Source organism: Myotis brandtii, unplaced genomic scaffold, assembly GCF_000412655.1.
Source record: "Myotis brandtii unplaced genomic scaffold, ASM41265v1 scaffold300, whole genome shotgun sequence".
In the NCBI taxonomy this organism is placed as follows: Eukaryota; Metazoa; Chordata; class Mammalia; order Chiroptera; family Vespertilionidae; genus Myotis; species Myotis brandtii.
The window spans coordinates 10,402-20,209 of NW_005361459.1; the positions used below are offsets into that span (position 1 = coordinate 10,402).

The 9,808-nt window shown below is 47.4% G+C and overlaps 1 pseudogene; it reads right to left on the bottom strand.

Moving 5' to 3' along the window:
* Nucleotides 1-3,600: 3,600 nt before the first annotated feature.
* LOC102243557 lies at nucleotides 3,601-4,655 on the bottom strand (annotated as a pseudogene).
* Between the last annotated feature and the right edge of the window lie 5,153 nt (nucleotides 4,656-9,808).

Genomic DNA, 9,808 nt, shown 5'->3' on the forward strand with positions numbered 1-9,808 from the left:
ACACGGGACAAATGATAACAACTGTTCCCCAGAAGAGAATCACATCCAGCTGTGGGAAACTGATATAGGGTTAAGCCTCGGACTGACCTGTTGGCAAAGTCACAAACAAGTCCCAGCTGAGAGGGCACAGTCCTCTTAGCATAATTAGGCTTGACCTTATAACACTCCCTAGATCTTATCTGGGAAGCTAATGGGCTGAGGAAGTGCAGGAAGTGTAACCATAGTCAAAACAAGTGAAACTCACAAGAACTGTGTAACTATGGTAACCACTGCCTTGTTTACCTCTCACTATAAAAAGCTTGGTGAGGCCTGAGCACAGTGGAAGTCCTTCTCCTTGAGTTGGACTTGCCCGCCTGGTCCACCAATATTCCCAAATTATCTCTTGTCTTTTCTCTTTCATTTGTGTGCGGCTCCTCTTCCAGACCCTGAACCTGAACCACGCAGGACGTGGAGGGAAACACTTACAACATCCAGCTAAGTAAACCAACAGTCAGGACCTTCTATTAGCTCTTACTGTTCTCTCTTAGGTAAAGGAATTCTCAAAAACAAGTACACTGTCCCTTTTATTTTCTCACAGCATCTCTCTATCTCCTTTCCTTCTCCTGCTATTACATTTCAAATGCATTTCCAAGATGTTTAAAAGTATTGAACAAAAAAAGGCACCTTTATCTGGGATCTTTATCCTGGGAACAAAGGACAAGTGGTTTGAAGCTATGGAAGACTTCAGAAGGATCAAGGTATAAATGCTAACAGGAGGACATCCAGGATATTGATGATAAAGTTTGAGAACAGTCTGTGAACAGCTATTTGTTCCTCCAAATCTAGAAAAGGCATTGTTTTTCTACAACCAAATTAACTTTCCATTCCTGTTCTAATTTCCAATGTACCTCAGAGCATCCTACAATTGCCTGAAAATCACTGCATAAAGTGAAAATGCACACATATCATTAAGTTCTGAGCTGAAAATTTCAAATGAGTTGCTTTATTGGGTGGGGGCATGGGTGGTTCTCACTGTCACAAGGCTGAAATCAATTACATGAATATTGTGATAGGAAAGAGCAGAGTGCAGCAAAGCAGCTGGAGAAGAAGTCCTTCCACAGAATGGAATACTTTTTTCTCTGTGGTGCTGGATGAAGAAGAAAGATGGTGTGGTCGGTGATAAATATCTCTATGGGGCTTGCGCATTTTGCCACTTCCGTGCCTTAGTGATTAACCCGCATGCAGGACCTGTGCACAAATTTGGACAGGGACAGGCCTTCTCTTGGATGACATTCCAGAAAAGTCAGCCTTGGCTTTGTTGAATGCACCAGTAATTCCCAAACCTCCAACAACAGTCCCCAAACTGCAGTTTCCTTCATTGTCGTACCTGGCTTGGTCCTCTTGCTGAGTTTTTCATGCATGAGCTCATTTTCCAGCTGGAAAATAGGGTCACTCAGGCCTGCACTGTTTCTCTGTGTAATTACCCAGGGCAATAGCATTGCAGTCCTCTGTTCATGAAGTAGGGCCTTGCAGGGGTTCAGAAAAACTCAACCAATCTAACTTTTTCATTGTCCTGGTTTAATAGGAAAATAATGAAATGCCAAACATTATGATATGTCTTGAAATTTTATATTTAACAAATGAATGCTCTTTAAACTGCAGTGCAATATAGTTGTGCAATCCCCAATCTAACTATAGGATTTATAAAACGTTGTTATGTAGTTTTTTATAGAAATCCAGTGCACAGATTCATGCACATTCAAAGGAAATTAATTTGAAGGTGACTGGTGGGGTGAGACTGGTCAAGACAGGCCGGACATGCCCTGGAGCCAACCTCCCGCGGTCCCTCCCCAGCCAGCTGCACCTGGGGCGGTGCTGAGGCTTGAAGGGCATCTGTGGAGTGAGCAAGGTCCCTCTGGCAGGTGGGGGTCCCACAGCCTGGTGGAATCACGCGACCCCATGAGGAATCGGGCTTCCTCCTCTCTGGTTCTGAGGTGCATCACCTGAAAACCACCACTGCCAAGTCACCACAGCTTGGCAGCTCTTCCATTGAGCATCTGCCCCCTGGTGGTCAGTGTGCATCATACCTACTGGCCAGTTGACAGTTGGACGGTCACTTAACCTTTTATATACTAGTATATAGATGAGCTTATATTTTACAATTTTTGGTATTTTAGTATTTTCTGTCCAGCTTTTCAGTGTATCTATCTCTGTGATTTTACATATAATCTCATTAGAAAATAATTTCAGCAGTTTAACTTTGAGGCCCAAGATAAGTGGCCCCTAGCCAGCAGCTTCGTTGCCTGGTATCTCAAGGCCTGGAAACTATACCAGGTCCCCAAGTTCCCTGCTGTTAGCCCCCATCAGCCACCTGGGCCCTACAGGCAGGTGTTGAGTTGTAAGTGACAGGTCAAAATAGAGTTGAAGTTAAAAAATATTTGAGTTTCTCATAACCCACAACTGGTTTAAGATGATGATCAAGTTGATTTAAAATAGTTTATTAGTTGCTCAGCCAGCATGGCTCAGTGGTTGAGCTTCAAGCTATAAACCAGGAGGTCATGGTTCAATTCCCAGTCAGGGCACATGCCCAGGTTGTGGGCCCGGTCCCAGTGGGGGGTTTGCTGGAGGCAGCCGATCAATGATTCTCTTTCATCATTGATGTTTCTGGCTCTCTCTCCCTCTCCCTTCCTCTCTGAAATCAATAAAAATATATTTTTTAAAAATAGTTTATTAGTTAGTGATTGGTTGTATTTTTATATATTACTAGTGGCCTGGTGCACAAAATTCGTGCATGGGGGGGGTGTCCCTCAGCCCAGCCTGCACCTTCTCCAATCTGGGAGGGATCGGGGGATGTCCAACTGCGGGTTTAGGCCCAATCCCTAAACCGACAGTCAGACATCCTTCTCATAATCCGGGACCGCTGGCTCCTAACCACTCACCTGCCTGCCTGCCTGATTGCCCCTAACCATTTCTGCCTGCCAGCCTGATTGCCCCTTATCTGCTCCCCTGCTGGCCTGATCACCCCGAAGGCTTTTATTAATATAGATATGACCCTTCACAGAAAATTTCACTGACCCTGCTTTACAATAAGGGCTTGACGATTGAATCATTGGGGCCAGATACCAAGATTTCCTTTCTTTGAATAGTGGAGGGAATAATTATCTTGTCTTTAAGTGGCCCTGAACATCAAATAAGATAATGACTTAGAAAAGTATAAAAGCACCATATAAAGACAACTGTCTTTTTCATGTACTGAAAAGACAATAAAGTGGTAAAATGAAAACCACTATTTGTATTCTCTCCCTTCCTTCCTTTACAGCCTTTATTTAAACTTTGAAATTTATAAAAATTTCACTTATATTTTCATTTCTTTACATTCAATATTATTTTGTATTAGTTTCAGGTTTTATATTAGTTACAAAATAGTGGTTAGACAATAATATACTTTACAAAGTGTTCCCCAATATTTCCAGTAGCCACCTGGCATCATACCGTCACTACAACACTATTGACTATATTCCCTATTTAAGTGACAATAGGTTTACAGGTTCCTTCCAATCTTCCTTTTGTGTTGCTTGCCCTCCTTTTCTTTCTCATTTCTTCCCTTTTTCTTTTTCTTTTTTTAAAGAGAAGTAAGCCTTTATCTCCTTGTTTCTCAAATAGAGCTGGCTGAGCTGGTTGCTTTTTGGTAATTAATCAAAGAGACCAAATCCCATATCCTTGTCCGACTCTTCCTTTGCTTCAGCCTTGGCTGGGGCTGCAGCAGCAGCAGGAGCAGCAGTGGTGGCAGCGGCCACAGGGGCAGCAGCCACAAAAGCAGATGGATCAGACAAGAAGGCCTTGACCTTTTCAGCAAGCGGTAAGGTGTAATCAGTCTCCACAGACAAAGCCAGAGCTCGCTTTTACCCATTGATGATAGAATGGGGTACTGAGGCAACAGTTGGGTAACCAATCGGAAGGTATATGTTGTCAACATTGCGGAAACCCTCTAGGAAGTGGGAATGCAGTTTCCTCTGTGATGTCAAGCACTTCCGGGTTATAGATGCTGCCACTGTCTAACACCTGCTGGATGATCAGCCCAAAGGAGAAGGGGGAGATGCTCAGCATGTTCAGCAGTGTGACTGCACTGGTTCCCACTTTGTCTCCAGTCTTAATCAGCTGTACATCACTCAGGATTTCAGTGGTGCCCCTGGAGATTTTAGTGGTGATGCCTAAAGCCTGGAAGAAGGAGGTCTTCTCTGGCCCCAGACCAGTGTTCTGGGCTGGCACAGTGACTTCACACTGGGCAATGGCACCAGCACGGGCAGCAGCTGGCACCTTATTGGCCAGCAGCATGTCCCTGATCTCAGTGAGGTCCTCCTTGGTGAACACAAAGCCCACATTCCTCCGGATATGAGGCAGCAGTTTCTCCAGAGCCGGGTTGTTTCCCAGATGTCCTCGGATGGCCTTGCGCATTATGGAGTTCTTGCCCATCAGCACCACAGCCTTCCCGCGGAGGGACATGCGGATCTGCTGCATCTGCTTGGAGCCCACATTGTCTGCTCCCACAATGAAGCATTTTGGATAATCATCCAGAAGTTGGATGATCTCAAGGAAGTAGTTGGACTTCCAGGTCTCCCTGTCTTCCATGGGCATCACGGTGGTGCGTCAGGAATTGCCACGCAGGGTTTAAAGACGATGTCACTCCCATGAGGACGCCTGGCGAGAGGAAGCCCTTATTTTCTTTATATAGTATCTCAATTGGCCCCCACAGGTCAGCGAAGGCACTGGGACACACTTAATCCATTATACAGCCCAGGAAACTGAGGCCAATTCCAGTTGGCTGCGGAACTTGACTCAGCACGCAGGGAGCCATCACAGCCATGCTCTCTGCCCTTCCTAAGGGGCAGCCGCTGGGCAAACAGAACAAACCTCCCGGTCAGCCTTCCGAGCCTCATTCTCAAGCACCTGTTCATTGCGGATGCTCCACATTCTTTCCTCTCCCCCGTCCCCATTCTTTACTGCCCACCCCCCCTCTCCGCAGCAGGTGGTAGGCTTCGCACTCACCACGAAGGCATGCGCTCTCGTGGGGCAGGGCGGGCGCTGGCTTGCTTTTGGGCCAAGGCGGGAGCAGGAGTGTCAGCCTTCCGAGACTCATTCTCAAGCACCTGTTCATTGCGGATGCTCCACATTCTTTCCTCTCCCCCGTCCCCATTCTTTACTGCCCACCCCCCCTCTCCGCAGCAGGTGGTAGGCTTCGCACTCACCACGAAGGCATGCGCTCTCGTGGGGCAGGGCGGGCGCTGGCTTGCTTTTGGGCCAAGGCGGGAGCAGGAGTCCCGGCTTGTCAGGCGCACAGGTCGCAGCAAGGCCCAGTTAGCGCCGGGGGCCTCTCTGAACCGCAGCAGTCGGGTACAGGCGGTGTGGCGCCCCTCCACTGAGGTGGCGCCGACCCTCAACCCCCGCCTCAGGGCTGCGGGTCCACCTGGCATCCTTCCACCTTGTTCCCTGCCGGGTCGACACGCATCTTGGGGCCACTGCAGAACCCCGCTCTCTGCTCAAGAGGCAGATCCCCGCCCGCCGGCCCCCTGCCCTGGCCGGAGCCCCCTCTGGTACACCCCGCCTCGGCGCCGCTCTGTGCCCCCCCACCCCCGCCTCAGGGCTGCGAGTCTGCACCCCTCCGCCCAGGCGTCCTTCCACGCCTGCAGTCATTGCCTCTTGTTTCCCGCCTATTGGGGCCAATACAGAACCTCACTCTCCCCGGGCGAGGAACATATCCTCCCGCCAGCACCCTGCCCACGTCTGAGCCCCCTCCAGTGCACCCCACCTTGGTGCCGCTCTGCGCCCCTTGGGCCGCCCACCTGGCTGGCTGCTTCACCGAAGCCTCGAAGCCTCGGGTGCTTGCCCGGGAGCCACCCCTCAGGCAGCCGCAGCCGGGCCTCTGGCAGCTGCTAGGTCTCCACCCTCACCTGGGTCACCTCCTTTCTTCCACATTCGCCCTTCATCCATCCCTCTCCTGCAGTGCTTACACTCCAGGCCCGAAAGGAAAGGACCAGGGCCAAGAAGGACAAAGCCCAAGGGAAGTGAGTCTTGAACCCCCACATCCCATTCTCTGGATTTCCTCCCGCACCTCCTCTCTGTGTCACCTCTTGAACAGGCACCGGGTTTGGGCATCCTGCAGCCCAGCCACATGGCCTCCGGGCGGCCTGGTAGAGTTGATCTCCGAAGCTGTGGATCTGTGGCCGGAAGCCTGGCCTGGGTCTTAGCAACCCCATGCCTGCTGGAGAGGGCTGTTGGAGGAGGACCAGAGCCCGTCAGTCATTAGCTCCCCAACTCCAAAGGAGGCACCACAGACTCCTGTCCCCCGGCCGCTGTGGCCCTGCCCCTGTCCCCGGCCACCTGCTAAGTGGTCGTGACCATTACGGAGTCCCCACCTAATTTGCATATTCTCTCTCTCTCTCTCTCTCTCTCTCTCTCTCTCGAGAGAGAGAGAGAGAGAGAGAGAGAGATTGGCTACTCTGAATTGCTGTATAGCAGACAGTAAAGAATTTCTCATCTTCTTGGCAAAGAATTTAGCCTACACCTGTGAGCCTGTCGCCAGTTATTATCTGATATTTGAATAATTTTGAAGTGCTAAAGCGCTTTGTTCTTAGTATATTTTCTTCTATCTCAAAATAAAAACAAACCTTGGTCCCAAAAGTTTGTGCTATAATAAAATGGCCAAACAATTTATACAATAAGGGAGCCAACTGAATTTTCAGGAAAAAAACAACAACACCTAACTTTTAAAAATTAAACGCATAATGCATTTCCAGGAAAGTAGTGGTAAGAAGCCTATTTTCATTTTACTTACATAGATAATCTTCAAAGAGAGGCTGGTTGTTTTGGCTAAACAAACATTGGGATGTTTTTTGAAGTGTCCACAGAAGAAGAGATCCTCCTGGGAGCACAAGGGCACCTTTGAACTCTAACAGATGCTGAGTTAGAGTTAGGGGCCTGAGGAAGACAGGCGAGTCTGCACAAGGCGTGCTCCACAATCTTACATAAAGAAATTGGTATGGCTCTGCTGTTCAGTGTTTGGGGGAGGGCGAGGGATTGCAGGCTCTGGGCGGTTTGGGGAAGCAGCAAAAGGGAACTGCCTTGCTGGAAGGTGAGCGTGGGAGATGATGTGAAGAGAGGGTCTTCTGGAAAGATCATTGAAAAATAAGCAAAGTAACTGCACAAACATCTTTTAGCAAAAGCATCTCTAGTGAGAATTTGAAGAAACTGGACCCCTTGCACACTGTTAGTGGGAATGTAAATAATGCAGCTGTTATGGAAAACAGCAAGGAGCTTCCTCAAAAATTCAAATATAGAAGTACAATATGACCCAGGACTTTCACTTCTGAGTATACGCCCTAAAGAATTAAAAGCAGGGTCTCAAAGAGATATTTGTACACCCACATTTGAAGCAACATCATTCATGATAGCCAAAAAGGTGGAAACAAGCCAAGTGTCCTTTGAAGGGTATGGACAAAATGTGTTGTATACATACAATAGAATGGTCTTTAAAAGGAAGGAAATGCTGACACATGCCATGACGTAGATGGACCTTGAGAACATTACGCTAAGTGGATTAAGCCAATAACAAAAGGACAAATACTCTGTGATTTCATTTTTTAAGTCTTTTTTTTTTACAATTTTTATTATTTTTTTAATCAGAGAGGAAGGGAGAGGGAGAGATAGAAACATCAATGATGAGAGAATCATTGATTGGCTGCCTCCTGCATGCCCCCAATGGGGATTGAGCCCGCAACCTGGGTATGTGCCCTTGACCAGAACTGAACCCAGGATCTTTCAGTCCACAGGCCTATGCTCTATCCGCTGAGCCAAACCAGCTAGGGCTCATTTTCATGAGGTCCCTAGAACAGTCAAATTCACAGAGACAGTAGACTGTAAATAGAAGTGTGGTTGCCAGGGGCTGGGGAAGTGTTTAATGGGCAGTTAAGTTGTGCAAGATGAAGATATTTCTGTGGATGGATGGTTGCACAACAGTATGAATATACTTAATGCCTCTGAACTGTATGCTTAAAATTGTTAAGATGGTAAAAATTATGTTATGTGCATGTATTTCACCACAATAAAATTTGGGAAAAAATCAAAAATCAGTAAAGGAGAAAATAAAAGGGTCTAAAGATGTGACCTCAGCTGTATCAGCTAAAGTATCTTCTTCTTACCTGCCCCAGCCCCAAATACTATTTCTTGTGTGTGTGTTGGGGGCATGGGGGGAGGGAATGTGCAGCACTTTGTGTCATTGCTTCTGACTCTTCCCACTTGAGTCACCTGCAAAAGGCCAGGCTGGATGTGCTACAAGCCAGTGGCTGAGGTGGGGCCATGAGGTTGCCCAAATCACTGTACTTCTGCCCCTCTGACTAGGGCTGGCCCTTCTGCCACATTTTGTGACAGGACATTTTGTGGCTTGATTGCCAGAAAGGTACTTTTGAAAGTACCTCCTGCACACCCCACACTGGGGATCCAGCCCACAACCAGGTCATGTGCCCTGATTGGTAATCAAACTGTGACCTCCTGGTTCATAGGTCAATGCTCTACCGCTGAGCCACACAGGCCGGGCTTAACAGATATATTTCTTTTCGAGGTTTACACACTTTCTTGTTTCTTTGCGGCTTTAGGTTATTCTGCCTTCTTATAGCATTTTAAAGGTTTGAGGTGTAAGACTGAGAGCTTTTGGGGTGGCCACTCCAACTCCATTTTAAAGTGGCTCTGTTTATCTTGTATGAGAAGTGTTAATTCATCAATTATTGATAAAAACAAAAAACACATGTTGTGCCAAGTCCTTCTTCAGTTTTGGACAAAATGGGTGCTGTCTGCCTGTAGATCAGACAGCCCAGTGGGTGGGAATTTAAATGACCCTGTCAGTGGTACAGAAGACTCACTATAAGAAATGGGAGGGAAAGGGGGGTATATAAGTAAATTGTTGGGGGCCCAATTCAGCCAGGAAGTCTGGTGGGTCTTCCCGAAAATGTGTGTCAAGGAACAACAAATATAAACAAGAGGCTATAAACTACTTTTCTGTTTGCATGAGGGGGATGGATATAGCCCAGAATTTCATTCCTGAGGTGGGAGGAGAGATTACTTTTGAAGTGGAAGAAAGGAACATGAACAATTCCCCTTTTTAGGGCTCATCTGTATTTAGTCAACAAACCAAGGGTGATAGAATTTCTTCCTATCTTTCCTTCCCTCCCACCTTCCCTCCATGTCTCTCCTTTTTTTCTCCCTCTTTCTTTCCTTCCTTGCTCTCTCCTTCCCTTCTTCTCTTTCTTCCTATTTTATTTTATTTTATTTTTTAATCATGCAACTGAAAAAAAAAAAGACAGTTCTGACTCAAGGTCTGCAAGAAATAGTTTGGTTAATCATGTTTTCTACAAGTGACCACAGGCAGCTTCCTGGTCAAAACACACTGTCTTCTTGAGCAAACAAAGTGTTGTCAGTGGAGGTGAGTCCTTGTGCATCACAAGGAAAGCATTCCAGAAGACCCACAGGGAGATGAGTTCTGGTGGTATGATTTATCTGTGAATGCAAATTCAAAGGCGTTCCCCTGGGTTCCCAATGTCCCATCTCTGTCTGTCCCTCTGTGGGAAAAGTCCAATCGTACCTTCATCAGGCCCAGAAATAGTGCCAGTGTCCAGACATTTTGCACCATGCCAAGGTTTTAGTCCAGTCCAGTCTTTTTCACCATCGGCTAGCTTAGCCGGTGTTCCCAGCTGCACCTCAGCTTGGGACTGAGTTCCAAGACCCACAGTCACTGGAGCTGCTAGCAGCTGCTAGTCCCACATGGCTGCTATGGAGAAAA